At 38.3% G+C, this 22030-nt stretch overlaps 1 protein-coding gene and 1 pseudogene across 3 annotated transcripts in view; both read left to right on the plus strand.

Moving 5' to 3' along the window:
• MPP7 (membrane palmitoylated protein 7) overlaps positions 1-22030 on the plus strand; it is a 246052-nt gene that overhangs the window by 32211 nt on the left and 191811 nt on the right. The gene's annotated exons all lie outside the window — the stretch shown is intronic.
• On the plus strand, positions 554-1295 carry LOC114491902 (annotated as a pseudogene).

The following is a 22030-nucleotide window of genomic DNA, read 5'->3' on the forward strand; positions in this document are numbered from 1 at the left end:
TATAAATACTCAGTGTTGCCAAGATCTGTAGACATGTGTGTTTCTGTGATTTATTTACTGTGTCAGCACGGGACAGTCTAACCCAGAAGCTTTTGCATCCAACCCCTATGTACACTGTCTGCCCTTTTCTCATTGGAAAACAAAACGACCTCCATGGATAAATAAAAGCTCCAGCTTCTTGTTTGTGTCTCTGTAAGCTACCTCAGATCTTTTTTGGGTGGAAGGAGTCAAAGTATAAATAAATGCTTTTTTACAATTTATAAAATACCTTTTTTCTGAAAAGCATTGGAAGTTCCAGAATTCATTGCTGATGATTAAAAACAAGACAAAAATAGACAATTATTTTGAAAGATAGTTTTGTTAGGAGTTGATGGTAAATTTTAGTAAAATTAATTAGGAATTAGTAAATTAGTAAAAATAATAATTTTTTTTTTTTACTAGGAGTTGATAGTGTGTGATTCTGCTATATTGAAAGGGAAATTTGTGAGGAATTTATTTGGTCCTGGGAAAAGGTAATTCTGATGTACCATTTGCTGATCATCATTTTTGACTTAATGAAACAACTTCCAATATTTTTTATGCAAAGTTGTCATCCAGCCCAGGCCTAGATGATGTCACAATTGAAGTATATCCTGTAGGCATCACCAGCATCACAAATGAAATCACATTTTGAATCACACTCTGAAACCACGTCAGAGCAATCACAGCAGAGAAGCTTACAAAGCTCTCGACCACGGGAAAGTGAAGTAACAGCAGAGAATATCTTTAGCTGCAGCCAAGCATCCAAGATATGCCAGATGTCTCAGAACGGTCCCAGCAGGTGATCCTGTGATGGCAGCAAGAAGCAAAGTGAGAGCAGAAGGACCAGACCCAGGTCTCCTCGAGAGGCCAAATGCACCACTGCCTAATGGCAAAGGTGGAAAAAAGAAGAGAGCTCAGACAGTGAATCTTCTACTAGTGACTAAGCTTACGTTTAACATTATTACATATACATATGTAGGTGTACATGTATATTCTATCAGTAAGAAAGCCTGAACTTGAACTCTCAGTTGTAAAAGGATCAAATCGCTCCATATCTACCACTAAGCTTCCTCTGTGTTAAAAAAATAAAGCATTTATAACCTGGCAGTGTATGTCTTGTTACCCAAATAAAGGGCCCTGAACTGAAAAATATGATAGCCGAAGAAAGTACAATTAGTGCTACAAATAATGCTAAAATGGAATATTGTAGGGATGCAATGAATTTTTAATGTAAAGTCCATATGAGTGAGGTAAGTTAATGATCAAAAATAAACTCAATGTAAAGGAAAAAAAACCCAGCAACACAAAAAACCAAAATCCAAAACAAAGAAAGAACAGAAGCCCATGCTTCACCTAAACATCTGTTATACTAATGTCATTGCCTTCCAAATGGTAATTTATTGGGTTCTGTTCTTCCGTCATTCCTTTCATAGCAATTTGCTCTTCAGGTGTTAAGGAAAAGAAACAGAGCCCTTTAACCACAGACACGTTTAGCAAGATTTTCAGAACTTGTACAGCTATCATTTTTCTCTTAGGCATCCTGGCTGGTTTGTAAAATTAATGGTTGGAGAAATGTTCTCAAGTGGTTTAGGGGAGAGTAAAAAGGATTTATTTGAGACTGTCACATTTTCTCAATCCAAGGAGATTATAATGCAATTGAAGATCATTCACATAGGAGTAGACATAGCAAAAATTCTCTTTTTTACAATGAGGAGATGACGCGTGGAGTAATCAACAGGCACAATTACTTGGTTCACTTTGTTTAACTGTTACAAGAGTTAAGAATAAAGAATTTTCATTGTAAATCTTAATTCAGGCCTAACAAGTGGTAAGGAAAAGTACTAGTTTTGTTTCTACATGATGATTCTTACAGGTTTCCTTGATGTAGAGATAGTGGTATTACGCTTTTATTATTTTTCTGATTAATTCAGCCCTTAAGTCTGGCCCGATCTCTTAGGTTGCAGAGAAGTCAGGGTCCTTGTCTTTCATAGGCCCCTTTTCTCTTTTACATTTATCAAGATAATCTCACGAGCTTTCCCTTTAAAGCTATAAAATCCTACTCTTCAACTCCCCAGTCCATTTGTGGCTGGTACCTCTACCAAGCAGTTCAGGACATTCCCCCTTCCCAGCTTATCTTTTACCAAAAATTAAAAAAAAAAAGTCATTCCAATCTTTAAAGAAATGCAGATGAGAAGAGACTCTTTTTAGGAAACAGAATGGATTTGCAGCTGTTAGGTGAGTGGGAGTTTCATCTGGACATGTATGTCAGAAATGGAGCTTTTGAGAATTCCTGTCAAAACAGAAGGTGTAGGTAAACATGGTTTGCCTCCTTGCACAACCACAGCAAAAATTACAACTAAACTGCAAAACAGCTATCACCCAGAATCATCATAAAATTGAACTGTGTGAGCCCTGGCTGGTGTAGCTCAGTGGATTGAGTGCGGGCTGCGAACCAAAGTGTCACAGGTTCGATTCACAGTCAGGGTACATGCCTAGGTTGCAGGCCATGACCCCCAGCAACCACACATTGATGTTTCTCTCTCTCTCTCTCTATCTCCTTCCCTTCCCTCTCTGGAAGTAAATGGATAGAATCTTTAAAAAAAAAAAAAAATTGAACTGTGTGGAAGTCCGACAACCAAGAAATTAAACAAATCAAATTCATCCAGGTGAGTAGGAGGGGTGGATACACGGAAATGTGGAATAGGCAGTCCTGAACCCACATGTGGTGGATAAAAATTGGGAAGGACACCTCATGAGTGAGGGATCCCAGCCCAGAGTTTCAGTACCAGGAAGTTAAGTCCCCATAACTTCTGGCTGTAAAAACCAGTGGTTGTTGAAGTGGTGGAAGAAACCACAGGATTCTCAGGCATCTCCTCTTAAAGGGCCTGCAATGGACTTAGGACTTATACAGACTCACTCCTTCTGGGCTCTAGCACTAGGGCAGCAGCTGGAAGGGCAGCAGTAGTATATGGGGAGAAATGGAAATGTTTGGCATAGGAGCAATTGTGGGGGGACAGTTTCCTCCTGGACAAAACCCCAGAGGACAGGCAGTGTCATTGTCACCTTTCTGAGCCCTCCCCCACACAGCCACAAAGTGACAACACAATATCAGAGACTCCTTCAACCAGGTTCACATGGGTTGCCCCACTCTGGCGATTACCTAGGGCTCCACACCATCCAACTTACCAGTGCACTTTTCTACAGTAGGCCACTCTATTAAGACAGGGAGTCATAGAAGCTCTACCTAATACATAGAAACAAACACAGGGAGGCTGCCAAAATGAGGACAAAGGAATATGACCCACATGAAAGAATGAAACTCCAGAAAAAGAACTAAACAAAATGGAAATAAGCAATCTATCAGATGAAGAGTTCAAAACACTGGTTATCAGGATGCTCAAGGAACTCATTGGGTACTTCAAGAGCATAAAAAAGAACCAGGCAGAAATGAAGGTTACTCTAAGTGAAATAAAGGAAAATTTATAGGGAATCAGCAGTGGAGCAGATGAAGTAAAAAATCAGATCAGTGATTTGGAACATAAGGAAGAAAAAAACATTCAAACAGAATAGGAACATAAAAGAATTCCCCCCAAATGAGGGTAGGCTAAGGAGCCTCTGGGACAACTTCAAATGTACCAACATTTGAATCACAGGGGTACCAGATGGAGAAGAGAAAGAGCAAGAAATTGAAAATTTTTTGGAAAAAATAATGAAAGAAAAATCCCTAATTTCGCAAAGGAAATAGACATGCAAGTCCAGAAAGCACGGAGAATCCCAAACAAGATGGGTACAAAGAGGACCACATCAAGGCACATCATAATTAAAAAGCCAAAGATTCAAGGCAAAGACCCTTAAAAGCAGCAAGAGAAAAGCAGAGACTTATCTACAAAGGAGTTCCCGTAAGATTGTCAGCTGATTTCTCAAAAGAAACTTTGGAGGCAAGAAGGGACTGGCAAGTAGTATTCAAAGTGATGAAAAGCAAGGACCTATAACCAAGATTGTTCTATCCAGCAAAGCTATCATTAAGAATCAAAGGGCAGACAAAGTACTTCCCAGACAAGATAAAGAAGTTCATCTTCACCAAACCATTATTATATGAAATGTTGAAGGTACTTATTTAAGAAAAAGAAGGTCTAAACTATGAAATTAAAATGACAATAAATTCACAACTATCAACAACTGAATCTAAAAACAAACTAAGCAAACAAGCAGAACAGGAATAGACATCAGGAACAAGCATATCTAGAATTCATTTGGAGGGCTATCGGTTGGGAGGAGGAAGGGGGAGAATGGGTAAAAAGGTGCAGGGATTAAGAAGCATAAATCGGTAGGTACAGAATAGATGGGGATGTTAAGAACAGTATAGGACATGGAGAAGCCAGAGAACTTCATGTGTGACTAATGGACATGAACTAAGGTGAGGGGACTGCCAGAGGGAATGGGGGCGTACCGGGTGGAGGGGGCAAAAGGGGAAAAATTGGACCAACTGTGATAACATAGTCAATAAGATATATTAAAAAAAGAAATGGAGTTTTTATTGTCAAATTATTCACTTTTATTATTACCTAAATGGCTTCAAATTTCAAGTAGTCCTAAGTGTTTATTAAATTTTCACTATTAAGTGATACCTTTGCCAGCTTGGAAAAATAAATCTTGCCTTACTCTCTTTTAATGTTTTTGTTGGGGATTCAGTGTAGACATATATTTTTTACATTTTTTTAACATATTGAAGGAAACAGTGACTGGGAGCAGAGTGTCTAGAAAATGGAAGACCTTCGTGGGGAGGCTAAATGCGTGAAAGTTGATGCCAGCCTCCTGGTTTTATGACCCAGGCTTGAGTGACATCAGATTTTTAGTATCTCACAGAAAGCTTATTCAATTCCTAGGTTCTCTGATGGTTCCACTCTTTTTTCGTCTCATCTCTCCTTTCAGATAAGGGTGAGATTGCAGTAGTTACAGCTTGTGCAGGGAGTGCCCTGCTCAGAGTACTGGGAGTGAGAGTGGTCCTGGTTCACTTGAGTCCCTGAAGTGAATGAGTAAAAAACTGCAGGATGAATCTACACTCATCGATTCAGAATTTTAGAACTGGAATTGATTTTCAGTTGATCAAATCTAAATATGATTATACTTTGGAATTCCCTCTTATAGCCTGGTATAGAACTATGCAGATCACAGGAATTTGATAATTACTTGATAACTATATGAAATGTATTAGTTAAGTCACAAAATGTAGAGATTAATTTTGAAAGTGCCAGAAACTTTGAGCTCTACCATCCTGTTTGAAATGCAGTCATTGTTAGTGGTCAGTACCTTTCTGGAACTGTAAAACCAAAACAAAAAGTGGACTAGGAACTAGCTTAGGAAAGTATGGACCAGAAGGCCAAAAGGTGAAGTAAATTGCAAAAGTTTCAGTAAAGAGGTGGTGGGTATAGAGACCACATGTATTTGTGCAGATACATGGAAGGCAAAACAGCTGCGCATTAGAGTCAGTTCTGTGTTGGCCCTGGGACTGCAAACGAAGCAGGAACTCTGCACTGAAGACACTGCCACGGAAAACTTCAGCCGTTTTCCAGGGTGTTTTATTTACATCTATTGATGCATTGTTGCGTACTTGGTGATTTTTTTAGGGTAAATTCCTACAAGTTAAATGGTTCATTCAAATGGTATAATCACATCCAGAATTTAAGGTGTATGGTCATGTGGTTTCTTTTTTAAATTGGCCTTGATGGTCGTGGGAAGTGGGTACGGGAACCACGGGCTCCAGGGAGGACACTCCCTTTCCCACTCTCAGTGGAGGAAGGCGCCCTTTGAAACCTCTTTATTTGTAAAGTGGAAGTAAGACCGTCACCCACTTCAGCGGCACGTGGGAAGTCAGCAGTTTAATTTATAAGTAGAAAATATGCAAATCATAAAGGAGATAAGTAAAGGACCAGTAATAGATGCTCAAACAGCAGGACCAAGGGCAATGCACTTGTTCAGTCTCTTTAGCCTTTGTTCCCGAGGGTATGTGTACAGTGTGTGTTACCTTCCATCTGGCTCCTCTTCCCATTTGTGTTTCTCTTGACTGTGCTGGGTGTTTGGTGTGTTCTCTTAGCTTAAGCAAGCCTAGCTGAAACTTTTTCTGGCAGATGCTTCAAACAACAGGCAGTGGATTGACTATAATAAATTGCATTAAGTAAAACAAAATGATTTTTGTTTAAGTTAATAATGGGTATTTATTTTCATTTTGAAATTCCTTATTAGAAATATATATACACACACATACAAATATATATACAGATGTAAATATATGTATTTTAAAGAACCCAAACTCACAGATAAAGAGATTAGATATGTGGTTACCAGAGACAGGGAAGTAGAGGAAGGGGAAAGTTAAAAGATACAGACTTCCAGTTAAAGGATTTGTAAGTACTGGGATTATAATGTGTAGCATGATGACTTCAGTTAGCTCTGTAAATTTTATTTTCTGTTTTTGCTTTCTCTTTTTGCATCTATATAAGAAGAGGGATGCTAACTAAATTTATAGTGGTAATCATTTCACAATATATGTAAGTCAAACCATTACATTGTACATACTTTAAACTTTTACAGTGATGGATATCAGTAATATCTCAAAACTGGGAAAATTTATTTTTACGGCTTTAACACATCCATCTGAAGGTGAAAATTGCTTTTGTTGGCATGACTTTAATTTTCTTTTTTAAAAATGAAATGATAGCACCCTCTGCTGATAAGGAAAGGAATTGCTGAATAGTGATACCCAGGTATGAAGAAGAGAATGTATCCATGCATAATTGAGACTTTCTCGTTGCTCATATGATGGTGCTTTTTGCTTACTTGCTCCTCATTGGGCAGCGTGATGACAAACATGTGGTTAAACCCACATTTGAAGCAGGTGGAGGGACTAGAGGGAGCAAATGCACAGAGGCATGAAGTGACAGGATGTGCTCAGGGGTCTGCAGGTAGTTTCATAGAAAATTGGAGGGAGGGTGTCTGTGATTGTGGGGAGGGTGTCTGTGATTGTGTGTGAGTGTGTGTGTGACGGAAGACTGGAGAGGATGGGAAGGCATGAGTGATTTTAAGGAATTTTCACTATCATGAGAGTGCTGTTGAGTCATGTCATAGCTTCACTTAAAGTAGTAATGCAGCCATTTAAATAGCTCAGAAGGAGGATGCTGGCAGCCGTGTGCAGGTAAGGTTGGAGGTGGGGACAGGCCATTTTGAGTGTCACTGCATTTGATAAGTGGGCTAATTAGGACCTCAGAGAGACACATAACTCTGAGGTAGAGGTTCGGAGATATGGAAGTTCTTTTCCAAAAACTTATCACAAATATTTTAAATATATGTAAATATAGAACTGTGCAAAGAATGCCCATATGCCCACCTTAGATTCAACAATTGGTAGCAGTTTGCCATGTGTGCTACCTACCTACTATGTATCTACCTGTCTATGAAGTATTTTAGAGGAAGTTGCAGGTGCCACTACTCTATATTCCTCTAATTATTTCAGCAAACATCTCTCTAAAATAAGGGCATCAGGGGTGAGATATTCAGAGATACAAAAAAATCAGTGGAGATGGCTGGGGTGTGGGGAGAGATGGGAGGAAAAGGCAAAAAACTACTTGAACAACAATAAAATTTTTTAAAAATCAGGAAAGTTAGGATTTGGGGGTAAAGGTACTGGGTTCTTTTGTGTCCAATAAGGGAATATTTATTGGCACAAAGTCTTGGTTTACTGTTAGTAATTTGTGTTGTATAGTAATTTTCTCTTCTTTTTCTGAGACTTTCAGGAGATGGATATATGATAAATGCTATTAAATTTTAAATAAAAACTTGAAAAACTTAGAAAACATTTGTAATCAGAAAAAAAGTCAAGTATGCACAGTGGTTGAAGAGAGTAGTGTTCCTGGCTGAAGCAATGGCCCATGACAGTCTTCTTCACAGGAGGAGAGACAGGTTGCAGAGGACCTGGCCAGCCTTCTCCCCAAAGGAGGAAGAAGGGCCAGAACCTTGGATCACACCAAAGGCCCAGATGGGTGAGAGTGTGTGTGAGAAAGCCTCTGTGCCAGCAGCACCAGCATAATCCAACCCATGGGTGAGGGAGAGTGAGCAGCAGGCAAGCCGACTGCCACTCGTGTGCTCTGCTTCCCGTGGGGTGGAAGGCAGTGGTGGGGAGAGCTGGGAGCTGGGGATGGCCGAGGGCACTGGGTACAAACGTGGACCATTTAATATCTTCAATTAGTAGGGAATTTGCCTACTATACCTTTGGTCTAGTATTTTCCACTGTGGTTAGTGAGATTAGTAACTCTTCCTCCTTTGGGAAGATAATATTACCATAGCTAAACTTGGTAGAGACTTCAGTGTTGGTCCAACAAGTACTTACAGAGCCATTTGGTAGTATGGCAGGCACTCTTCTAAGACACTAGGAATTCAACAGCGAGCAACCGAGGCAACAGTTCCTCCTCGTGTGTTTTATGTTCAAGTAGGGAAGACAGTACACAAGATCAATGAAATATACGCAGCGTGTTTGATTGTGATATGCACTAAGAAGAACAGTAAATGAGGGCGGGGTGTATGCATGGAGATTTTAGAAAGGGAGGCCAAGGGACTCCACTGAGACGCCTTTTGTGGGAAGGAAGACCTGTGAAACCTGAACCACTGTAGCTGTGTCGAAAGGCACGGGGGTTGCGTCATTGGCCATTTCTTGTGCGGGCTTGTCTCCTCTGAAGAACGTATGCGTAGGAAGTGATTTACAGCACGCTTCCATATGGCCTTTACTAGTTTTTTCCTGTTCCTGCATACACTGTTTTTTTTTCAGTCTGATTCCTCCTCTAACCCAAGATTTTTTGACATAAATTGTAAAGTTTCTCCTTATCACATTGTGTCTTTCCAGAGAGTGTTAGTATAGACCGTGTGTCTGTATGTGCACCGCAAGGCTTTGTGCAGTTCTGTGAAACGCTCTTTTGTGTAAACATTTCTCATGGTTTTTGAACAATGACTGGCATGTTACTTTCCTTAGCAACTTAATTTTTGTTCCATCTTCACATGCAACCTTGGAAATGTTAACTTTTCCCTTTTCCATTCATTTGTTTCACTTCGGAAAGGAAAACAATCCTTCTCAGAGCTATGATATTCAAGTTAAAATTTTCAGAGTATAGTCAATAGATTCTAGCAATAAATATTAATAAAATTTAAGTGTTGACATAGTTGAAGAAATTAACATTTAAAGGTATCTGAGGAATGAAATGCTAAGTTAGTCCTCAGTATAACTGACTTCAAATATGAAATTCTTTACTATTTAATACATGAAGGGCCCATACAGGACAGATTTTCTTTTAGTTAATATAGGATTCACTATTTTATGTGTAATATGACATTAGGGTTTTGAATTGCTCTTTAAAGACTGTATTCCCTTTTGATTTGAGCTTTGGAAATCATTAAAGCAGAAGAGTGTGGTCAAATCTGGGCAACACGAACTTAAGCTCCCATGCCAGAAAGGGAGGATTTCCTTACTTAAGAAGGTAAAGACAGACTGCCATGGCCAAAAATCTTACTCGGTGTACAGTTGTTTGTATTATAAGTGAACAGTGCTTTTAGATTTTATATTTGTTTTATTGCTCTCTATGGTAGCTTAAAGAAATACATGTGGCCACATAGATCAGTTAGAGCATTGTCTCTGTACATCAAAGGTTGAGGGTTTGATCTGCAGTCAGAGCACATGCAGGAATCAGCCAATGAATGCATAAATAGGTGGAACAACAAACTGATGTTTTTCTTGCTCTAAAATCAATAAATAAAAAATTAAAACAATATACATATAAATATGCAACAATTATTGTGTATTGCATTTAGTTTACCTCTTTAGTGCTATCCTTAATGAGAAAATACTGTTAAGATTGGCATTATGGCATAACTAATATGACACAAGAAGAACTGATTTTTAGTAAGCTTATTTTTTGATAGCTATGTTGTAGGGCCTGAGAAATTGATGAAACTGGACAAGTTGTGTGATTTCTGTTATCTAGTCAATAAACACATGAAACCATGTTTATAAATATCCAGATTTATTGCAGATGTTAGGAAGCTACATTTTTAGGAACTATTATGTTAAATCACACAATATCAATTAGTACCCAGTAAATAACAATGTATATACTTAGAGTAATGATTTATGTTGTTTAAAAATGAGACCACTGAGTTTTTCAAGTGATCAGTGTGTCAATCAAAATGGGCTGGGTTGTACTTCAGTAGCAAACAGTTGCAACAACAGAAACATTTTTTGGGTAATACTGTTGTCTAAACACACAGAGAGAAATTTCCAAAAAACATGAATATTCTTAAGTTCACTGCATTATGTTCTTTGGTATATAATGGTTTGGGCATTAGGTTGTCATTCATAATTGGCAGTAATGGTTAAAACCATTTATTACACCCCAAATGTATAGCATAATTGGCTGGTGTTAGCACCTCCCCTCTGACAAAGTGTTTATTTGTGCTTCTAAGTATGGCAGTGATTTATGTGCTTCAAATCTGAATTCCAAGACAGCTCTACACACCTTGCTGTAAAGGCTGGCTTGTATTCATAATTGTTGCTTAAATCACTTTGCTTGTTGTTAGAATTAAGAATTCCCACCTTTGATACTAATCTTGGGTTACTGGGCAACTATTCTGGTTAATAGTTTGTAGAAATTTCCTTTCTTCTGTTGTCTTCAGGTGTTGCACTCATTTTATAAAGTAATTGTAAAAGCACATAATACAAAATTCACCATATTAACCCTTTTGAGTGACAGCTCAGCAGTCTTAAATATATTCACATCGTCATGTAACAGCTCTCCAGAACTGAAAAGCTGAAACTCTATACCCAATAAACAAATGGTTGTGAGGTGATGGCCCCTTTTGCTTTGCACTTTTTCTAATAATTAAAGATCTTGAACATCTTTTCATATGCTTGTTGGCATGTGCTTTTTGGAAAAATGTCTCCCGAGATTCTCAGCTCATTTTTCTTTCATTTTTTTGTTATGGAGTTGTAGGAGCTCATTGTATATTCTGGATAGTAACCCTTCTAAGATATGATTTGTAAATATTGCATTCTGTAGGTCCTCTTTTCACTTTGTTGATTTTTTCCTTTGTTTTGCAGAAGTTTTTAAAGTTTTATATAGTCCCATTTGTCTATTTTTAATTTTGTTTCTTGTGCTTTTGGTGTCAGATCCAAGATACTATAACCAAATTCAAAGTCATGAAATTTTCCCCTTATATTTTTTTTAGGAGTTTTATAGTTTTAGGTATGACATTTAGGATTTAATCTATTTTGTGTTAATTTTTGGGCATGGTGTATCTTATGGGTCCAACATAGTTCTTTTGCTTACGGATATCTCATTTTTTTTTTAACACCATTTGTTAAAGACTGTTCTTCCCCCATTGAGTTGTCATGGCGACTTCACTGAAGATCATTTGACAGTGTGAGGGTTCCCCCTGCCCACCTGCCTCAGGCTCACTATTCTGTTTTATTGGCCTGTATGTCTGTCTTCATGCCAATACCAGTCTGTTTTGATTACTGTAGCTTTGCAATATATTTTGGAATTAGGAAGTGTGAGGTTTCCAACTTTTTTCTTCTTTGTCAAGGTTGTTTTGGATTTTCAGGGTCCCTTGAGATTCTCCATGAATTGTAGCATAGTTTTTCTATTTTTGCAAAAAATGTCATTGGGATTTTTTTTGACAAGGATTGCATTGAATCTGTAGATTGCTTTGAGCAATATGGATATTTTCACAATTTTAAATCTTCTGGTCTGTGAACATAGGATGTCTTTCCATTTATTTGTGTTAATTTCATTCAGTGATGTCTTGTAGTTTTTCAGTATGGAGTTCTTTTCAACCTCCTTGGTTGAGTTTATCCCTAAATATCTCATTCTTTTAGGGACTACTGTGAATGCAATTGTTTCCTTAATTTCCTTTTTTGAATTGCTTGCTGTTTATGTATGGAAACTCAATGGATTTTTGTATCCTGCAGTTTTGCTGAATTTGTTTAGAAATTCTAATAATTTTTTTGTGGACTCTTTAAATTTTTCTGCATATAAGATCATGTAATATCATCTGTGAATAGAGGTACTTTTACTTCTTCCTTCCCACTTTGCATGTTTTTTATTTATTTTCATTGCCTAATTGCGTTGGCTACAACTTCCACTGTTGAGTAAAAATGGTGAAAGTGGGCATCATTGCTTTGTTCCTCACCTTAGAGGAAAAGCTTTCGATCTTTTACCATTGAATATGTTAGCTATGGGCTTTTCATATGTGGCCTTTCTTATGTTGAGGTAGTTTCCTTCTTTTCCTAGTTTATTGAGTGTTTTAATCGTGAAAGGTGTTAAATTTAGTCACATGCTTTTTCTGTGTGAATTGAGATGATCACATGGTTTTGTTCTTCCTTCAGTTAATGTGGTGTTACACATTGATTGATTTTCATATGTTGAATCATACTTGCATTCCAGGGATAAATCCCACTTGGTAATTGTATATAAATCCTTTTAGTGTGCTGTTGAGGTTTTGTTTTGTTTTGGTTTTTTTTTTTTGATAGAATTTTTTGAGGATTTTAAACTACACTTTATAAGGGATGTTGGTCTGTAGTTTTCTTCTAGTGTTTCTGTTTGGCTTTGGTTTCAGGGTAATGCTAGCCTCATACATGGAGTTTAGCAGTGTTCCCACCTCTTAAATTTGGGGGAAGAATTTAAGGAGGTATGATGTGAATTCTTTAATAGTAGAATTCTCCAGTGAAGTCACCTGGTCCTGGGCTTTTCTTTGTTGGGAGTTTTTTGATTATTGTTTCTATCTTCTTATTTGTTATAGGTCTTCTTAGAGTTTTATATTTTGTTACATTCAGTCTTGGTGGGTTATATGTTTCTAGGAATTTATTAATTTCTTCTAGGTTATCCAACCTGTTGGTGTACACGTGTTGGTAGTCTGTTGTAATCCTCATTAGTTCTGTAATGTCTCTCTTTTCACTTCAGATTTCAGTTATTTGAGTTTTCTCTCTTTTCTTCGTCTAGCTAAGGATGTCAGTTTTTTTATCTTTTGAAAAAAACCCAGCTTTTAGTTTCATTATTTTTCCTCTCTATTGTATTTATTTCTGCTGTAATCTTTATTTCCTTCCTCTTTTATCTTTGTTTTTTTCAGTTCCTTGTTTTATAAAGTTGAGTTATTGACTTTAGATTTTTCTTCTTTAATATAAGTGTTCACAGCTGTGAACTCCCTCTTAGCAGTGCTTTACTGCATCCCATTAAGATTTGATATGTTTTTTCATTTTCATTGATTTCCTCTTTGGCTCATTGGTTGTTTCAGAGTATATTGCTTAATTTTCATGTGTTTGTGGATTTTCAGTTTTCTTTCTTTTCGGATTCATTTTGATTTTATTCTGTTAGAGGCTTTATTGCTAAAGGGGTATACTTCTGGTAACTGTTATAATTTAATGTTAAATTAATTTTTTTATTTCTTTTTAAAATATATTTTATTGATTATGTTATTACAGTTGTCCCCTCCACCCTGCACACCCCCTCCCACCCACATTCCCCCCTTTAGTTCTTGTCCATGTGTCATAAGTTCTTTAGCTTCTACATTTCCCATACTATTCTTGCCCTCCCCTGTCTATTTTCTACCTACTATCTACGCTACTTATTCTCCATACCTTTTCCCCTCTCTCCTCCTCCTGCTCCCCTGTTGCTAACCCTCCATGTGATCTCCATTTCTGTGGTTCTGTTCCTGTTCTAGTTGTTTGCTCAGGTTGCTTTTGTTTTTGTTTTAGGTGTGGTTGTTAAAAATTGTGAGTTTGTTATAATTTTACTGTACATGTTTTTTATCTTCTTTTTCCTAGACAAGTCCCTTTAACATTTCATAAAATAAGGGCTTGGTGATGATGAACTCCTTTAACTTGACCTTATCTGAGAAGCACTTTATCTGCCTTTCCATTCTAGATGAAAGCTTTGCTGGATAAAGCAATCTAGGATGTAGGTCCTTGCCTTTCATGACTGGGAATACTTCTTTCCAGCCCCTTCTTGCCTGTAAGGTCTCTTCTGAGAAATCAGCTGACAGTCTGATGGGAACTCCTTTGTAGATTACTGTCTCCTTATGTCTTGCTGCTTCTAGGATTCTCTCCTTCATTTTTACTTTGGCTAATGTAATTATGATGTGCTTTGGTGTGTTCCTTCTTAGGTCCAACTTCTTTGGGACTCTGAGCTTCTTGGACTTCCTGGAAGTCTATTTCTTTTGCCAGAATGGGGAAGTTCTCCTTCATTATTTGTTCAAATAAGTTTTCCACTTGTTGCTCTTCCTCTTCTCCTTCTGGTACCCCTATAATTCAGATGTTGGAACATTTAAAGATGTCCTGGAGGTTCCTAAGTTTCTCCTCATCTTTTTTTGAATTCTTATTTCTCCATTCTTTTCTGTTTGGTTGTTTCTTTGTTCCTTCTGGACCACTCTTTTGTTTTGAGTCCCAGTCTCCTTCCCATCACTATTGGTTCCCTGTGCATTTTTCTTCATTTTTCTTATTGTAGCCTGCATTTGTTCATCTAATTTGCGACCAAAATCAACCAATTCTGCGAGCATCTTGATCACCAGTGCTTTGAACTGTGCATCTGATAGGTTGGCTATCTCGGTCGCTTAAAAGTACTGATGGTGGGGCTTTCACTTCTGTTTGAGCCATCTTCCCCTCCCCCTTTGGTCTGGTTGAACCTGTTACGTATGAGGGGTGGAGCCATAAGTGTTCACAAGGGCGGGGCACCTAAGGTGCTGGATTGTGACGTTGTATGTGGGGGCGGGGTCCAAGAGGGAACAGTGGCACTTGCTTTGCTCTCCGGACCTCAGTCCCTTCCACCGCTTCCCCCGAGGAAAGTGGGCCCCTCTGGTGCCAATTCCCGTGTGGGTGGGCTTGAGAACCTCGTGGGACTTTACAACAACCTCTCCTGTGAGGCTGAGAGTCTCTCCCTGTGCCTCAACCCCCACAGAGTGTTTTCAATCAATGCCCCGAGGCTCTATTTCCCAGCACTGGGACCCTGGGTTGTGCGCAGTGCCTTGCTTCACAATTCCCACCTCGCTGGGTCTGCCATTTGCCACCCTCGGCTGGGGTCTGCCAGCTGCCACTTGCACACCCAGGGTCCACCTGCTGCAGTCTTGCGCACCCCGGATGCCTTACGTGCCTGGTCCCAACGTTCTCTGCTCTTTGCACCTGGCTACCCGAGTCCACCCCTCCTACCAGTCTGGATGAATGGCTCTATTTTAACTTCTTAGTTGTCCGACTTCCATACAGTTCAGTTTTCTGTCAGTTCTGGTTGTTATTCTGTTTCTAAATTGTTGTTGTCTCTATCTTGGTTGTGCGAGGAGGCACAGTGTGTCTACCTATGCCTCCATTTTGGCCTTAAGTCTTTAATGTTAAATTTAGCTCTTTACTAAACATTTTATCTTTATGCATGCTAACTTGAATACACAGTAAAACATAATTTTAATAAGACTTGCTTCATTGGCCGATTTACTTTCAGGCTTCTCATGACATTTTGGAATTACTATGACTTGAGGTTAGTTCTGTGGTGACACTTTGTTCATAATGTTCATAAAAATTCAGTAGACTCTGAATTATGTTCTTGAGCTTCTGACATACTCCATAACTTACTATAACTGCGTAGAACATAGGAGAACAATCCTTGGCCACCTGGCAAGATGGACCACAGGTTTGGGAACTATCTCTTATAGGGTATGGATTTTGTGGATGTGATCTAAAGTGTTCGGAAAAAAAACAATGAATTGAAGGCTGAGAAATTGTTTTCCAAATCTGCCTGAGATTTTAGGTCTATCAGAGAAGGCACATGACTAAGGTGCAAGCTAGAGGATGTGGATGTGAAATGGGAAGTTTTCTCATTTGTAAACAAACAGGGTAAGGTAAGACAAGGACATTAGGGGAAGAATGTTATGAGAAGGAGGGAGCTAATATTTGAGCATCTGGTGTATTTTCAGTGCCTTAAGTGTGTTCTATCATTTAGCCAGCACAAGAAGTGACTGAGTCATAGATACTATTTCCTTTTGATACCTGAGAAAACTGCGTTAAAAGGTAACATTGTATAGTGTCGTTAATAGTATAGGCATTAGGTTCTTACATGCTGACATTAGAATCTCTTCAAACTGTGGGCTCAGGGCAAGTTGCTTAAAATTCAGATTCCTCATCTGTAAAATGGTGATAGTAGTGATTATATTATAGGAGCATCTTGAGAGTTAAATGAAACAATGCATCTTGAGTCTCAGAAATTGCATTTACTCAATGTTATCTTTTCCTAATATATACATATACGTATATTATAAATATATAATTATATATATATATAAACATTATTTTATTTGGTTTTCCAAGGTCTCATACTTGTAAGTTGTGCCTGTAGTAAGTGGGAAAATCAAGAGACTGGTCTGTCTTCCATAAAAGACTCCATTATTTTCAATACAGGGCCTCTTAAAAATATGCAAATTGGAGGAAGTGAGAAATAGAGAGTGATGAAAATGAGGTTGAGAAGTGTTAATAAAAGCTGTCATGTGTTGATTGGCTACTCTAGGTTAGGTGTTTTACTTATGTCACTGCATTTAATCTCATTTCATTAAATAGCCTGGCTAAAATCATGGGGTTAGTAAGGCAGAGCTGGCCTGTCTCATTTCCAAGTGTGTGCTTTTTTCATTAGCCAGGGCCGTCTCCCCATAAGTAAAATAATGAGGTTACTCTGACCTTGAAGGGAAAGGGAGATCTTGGAAGGCTGGAGTTGGCCACATGCAGAAGTACTTCTGAACAGAGTCCATTGTGTCATTTTTAGGGACATATGATGATATGGGTTTCACTCTAAAGGAAAACTAGTGGGGGATGTAAGCCCCAAAATTTAAAATTACATTGATATATCTTAATTATAAAAAATGATTACAAGATTGGTTTTTCCAATAGAGAGCACTTGAGGGAATGCTGATGGGATGCTGGGATGGATCTAGAATTCAGAATTAGTCAAGGAAAATGCAATGAAGAAGTTATTCTCCCCTGCCCCCAACAATTCAAGGAAAGAGTTAGAATACAGGGGGGAAAAAGAGCGTCATTGATGGTGAATGGTGTAACCTTGAAGACTATCCAAGACTCTTCTTCAGTAGTGGGTGGTAAAAAATATAATGAAAAAGAGGTCATGATCAGAGAAGAAGTGTCCCACTGCGAGGACGTTGGGGAGGTGCCCAGCACTAGCACATGCTTGAGGATAGTCTGAGAGAAAGTCCTGGGCCCAGGTGCACTAACTATTGTAGATGGTTCACTTGGTCTAGAAGAAGGTCATTGCTGGTGTATGCCAGTTCATTCACTACATCTGTGCTCCCAGACAAGGGATAACTGAGTGACTGGGAGAGTGACAGTGTGTATGTTCCCACTCAGAGCACTGCCCAGGGGAAGGCCCTAATGAACTCATGTCATGGTTACTTGGGCGACTGGGCTAGGGCTCCTTGCAGACTTTCCTAGCAACCTTAAAGCCTGGGTGTCTTAACCTGGGGATTACAAAGCAGCATTTCTCTTGTTTGCTCTTTTGAGTCTTTAAAAAAAAAAAAAGTTTTATAGGATTCTTTTAATGGGATTCTTCTTTTCCATTGCTTTGGTATTTTTATTTCCACTTGTGGAAAGGGGGTCTGTGAGTTTTGTATTATATCATAATTGAGCCCTCCTGAGTTTATAAAGGTGGGATGTTTGCATCACACATGATTTTCCCCTTTTCTTTTTTAAAATCTAGGATTTTTTCTGTGTTTGGTTGTATAAAGCATATTTTCTTAATGAGAGTGCCCTAAAATGTTGCCAGGTATAAAAATTATTTTTAATTCTCTATGTTTAGTGACAGATTCTAAGGTTCTTGGGTTAGACAAAATTGAAATGGGATTTCGTTTATGATTAGGGACTATGTAGTTTAAAATTACATATCATTTTGCATACATTTCTGCATAATAAAAATTGAAAAAATTTAAACTTTCTTTGAATATTTAAATAATAATTAGTACAAATGTTACCGGGAAATATACTACTTTTAGATCCATAAGCCTCTAGCAGATAAGGTATAATGATACAGAATAGTGGTCAGAACACCTGGCATTCTACCTGTTCCTGGAAATAAAGTATTAGGAGAACAGAGTCATATCCTTTCATGTATTGTCTCTGTTGAGACAGAGTATGTGAACCACAGAGCCTAAAATGTTTACTATTTGCCCTTTGCAAAAAATGTTTGCCCACCGTGGCATAGAATAGCAGTTCTCAACTTTCAGGATTTCTGGACCTCCTTACACTCTTAAAAATTATTGAAGATCCAAACAAAAATGTGGGTTATGTGAATTATATTGTTATTGGAAATTACAACTGCAAAATTAAAAATTATTTCAATTCTTTAAAATTAACATTAAACTTGTGACATGTTAACATAAATAACATTTTTATGAAAAATAACTTTATTCCCGAAAACAAACATATTTAGTTGGGAATTTCTCTGATGCCTGGCATTATTGAAAACAGTCATATTCTCACATTGGTGTATACTTTCAATTTGTTGCTGTCTGTTTTGGTTGAAGGAAGTGAAGAAATCCAGCCTCAGACAGATCTGTAGTTGGAAAAGGGAGGCATGTTGTAATGGCCTTTTCAGTTAATTGTGGGTGTTTTTTTGATACAATACCAAAACTTGTTGTGTGATTGTTTCCTGGAGGGAGTTACAATGTGGAACCTGGAAATGCAGAGTGGGGCAAAAGTAGGTTTACAGTTGTGAGTATACAAAACAATTTATTCTTGTATTATTTAATTTATTGTGTTATTTCCCACACAACTATAAACCTACTTTTGCCCCACCCTGTATATCAATAAATTTATTATATTGAAGCTTTAAAATATTGATTTATTTTATATATTGAATGAATCTTTTATTTATGCATGATTTTCTGATATGCATTGATAATTTTGAAATACTGGCACATTAACTAAAGCTAACATAATATAACAAGAATCACATTTATTAACATCACCACTGATCTCAGAAGAGCCTTTGGGAGGCCAGTGGGACCTACGCAGAGTAGGAACTGGGTTCCAGCATGTTTGCATTTCTCAGTTAATACAGTACCTTGCAAGGCAAGGACAGCCTGTGGATGCACATTTTATGAAATTCTCTCTTTTGCTTGAAAGCTTGTGTTTCATCATTAGCAACACATATTGTTAGTTTACCTTGAAGTCTCAGACTCTTCATTCATTTTCAAGAAATGTTTGCCAAATTCTCAAGCCTGATTAATCCGAATAGGCTGAATAATGTGTCTTTCAGTTGTTGGTTTCAAGTATAAAAATGGTGTTCCAAGAAGAAAATGACTTGTCGAGTTTATAGAGACTCTCCCACAGGTGCTTTCCTTCAAGACCGCCATCATTTGGCGCCAAATAGTCAGGTATTGTGTGTTTAAAATATTCTTGTGAGGACTCAAGATGGCAAATGGAGCTACACTAATCTCCTCCCAGCACCGAATTGGAATTACAACTAAATTATAGAAAAGTCATCCTAAATAACCAGCTGAAGACTAGCTGGAGAGAAGCCTTATAACCAAGGACTTAGAGAAGAAGCCACATGGAGATTGGTAGGAAGTGTGGAAGTGTGAGAGGGCTGGCTGCACTCTAACAGGCAGCAGCTCAAGTCCTGGAGACATAGCCCAACTGTGGGGGGTTCCTACTGAGAAGTGTGGGATCTTAACCCCAAGCCAGGTTCCCTAGCCTAGAGCACCAGACCTGCAAAAGGCACCCACATAGCATCTGGATATGAAAAGCAGTGGGGTTCCTGTCTGTCTGGGAGAGACAACTAGAGGTGTAGCCACCCTCTTAAAAGGTTAATGTAAAATGACTTGTTGGCATCCACCTACCCTGGGCTTTGTTGGAGGGAGGGCAGAGCAGACTAGAGCTGCATGAGGAGACCCTGGGGTTGGCTCTGGTTAGAGAAGTGAAAGGTCAGTAGCCAGGAAACCTGTGCTGAGTCATTCCACACAGTGCAGAAGCCTCTTTCTCTGGCAGAGCACTCCCCTTCAAGTGGCATTAACCTGAGGGCAATCAGTAACTCCACCCACAGGAATCCTTTTGGCCCCACCCTGTGGAGCTTAAGCCCTGCTGAGGTGTATAGCCAGAGACTCTTTCAGTAATAACTAAGCCTAGCAGGAAGCCCACTATTAGAGGTGGATATCTGGGTGCTTTGAGACTTTTGCTGACCTGCATCTGGGACCAGGACTGGTTAAAGCTGGCCTAGGTGCTCAGCTTGGCCCTTTCCACATGCACTCAGGCTCAGCAGAGGGAACCACAAGCTGTGGGTTGCCGATAACTCCAAACAGGTTGCCTAGAGCCAGTCACAGGCAGCATCTGACATAGGGTTGAACCAGTCTTTGTGGATCCACCTAATACATAAAAACAAATACAAAGAGGCAGCCAAAAGGGAGAGACAAAAGAAACAGGCCCCCAAAAGAATGAGACATCTCCAGAGGAAGAGCTCAATGAAATGGAGGCAAGCAATTTATCAGATTTTGAGTTCAAAGTAATGGTTATAAAGATGCTGAACACCATGAAAAGGACATAGAAACCATAAAAAATGGACCAGGCATGTATAAAGAATGCAATATCTGAAATAAATAGCACACTAGAAGTAATAAAAAGTAAGTTAGATGAAGCAGAGAATCAAATGAATGATTTGGAAAACAAGGTAAAAAAAAAAAAAGACCCAATCAGAACAGCAAAAAGAAAAAAAGAATTAAGAGAAATGAGGGTAGTTTAAGGGGCCTTTGGGACAACATGAAGAGTAACAGCATACATCATCATAGCAAACATCATAGGGGTACCAGAAGGAGAAGAGGAAGAAGTTATTTGGAGAAATAATGGCTGAAAACTTCCCTAACCTAGTGAAGAAAATAGATAGGTCAAGGAAGCACAGAGAGTCCCAAACAAGATGGACCCAAAGAGCCCACACCAAGACACAACATAATTAAAATAGCAAAACTTAAAGACAAGGAGAGAATCTTAAAGCCTGAAGAAAAAGGCAGTTAGTTACCTACAAGGGACCACCAGTGATATTGTCATCTGATTTCTCAACAAAAACATTTTAGGCCAGAAGGGATTAGCAAGACATATTCAAAGTGATGAAAAGCAAGGACTTACAACCAAGACTACTCTTACCCAACAAAGCTATCATTTAGAACTGAAGTAGAGATAAAGAGCTTCCTAGACAAGAAAAAGCTAAAGGAGCTTGGTACCACTAAACCAGTATTACAAGAATGTTAAAGGGCCTGCTTTGATACATGTATATCAACAACTACTTTAAATATACATGGCTTAAATGCCCCAATGAAAAGACATAGGGTAGCTGAATAGATATGAAAACAAGGTGTGTGTGTGTGTGTGTGTGTGTGTGTGGTGTCTTCAAGAGACCCAGCTCAGATCAAAAGATACACATAGACTAAAAGTAAAGGAATGAAAAGATCTTTCTTAGTACACATGGAACATTTTCTAGAAGAACCACACATTAGGAAACAAAACAACTCTCAAAAATCTTAAGAAGATTAGAATCATATTAAGCATTTTCTCTGACCAATACGAAATCAATAACAAGAAGAAAACTAAAAAACACACAAAACCATGGAAGCTACATAACATTACTAAACAGTGAATAGATTAACAGTAAGATCAAGGAGGAAATTAAGATACCTTGAAACCAATGAAAATGAGAGCACAACAACCCAAAATCTGTGGGACATAGGAAAAGCAGTCCTAAGAGGGAAATTCATAGCATTACAAGCCTATGTCAAGAAATAAGAAAAAACTCAAACACATACTCTAACTTGACACTTAAAAGAACTTGTAAAGAACAACAAAGAAAACCCAAAGTTTGTAGAAAGAAGGAAATCATAAAAATCATAGCATAAATAAAGAAATAATCTAAAAAAAAATATAAATAACCAATGAACCCAAGAGCTTATCTTT

This window comes from Phyllostomus discolor, chromosome 1, assembly GCF_004126475.2.
Source record: "Phyllostomus discolor isolate MPI-MPIP mPhyDis1 chromosome 1, mPhyDis1.pri.v3, whole genome shotgun sequence".
Taxonomy (NCBI): domain Eukaryota; kingdom Metazoa; phylum Chordata; class Mammalia; order Chiroptera; family Phyllostomidae; genus Phyllostomus; species Phyllostomus discolor.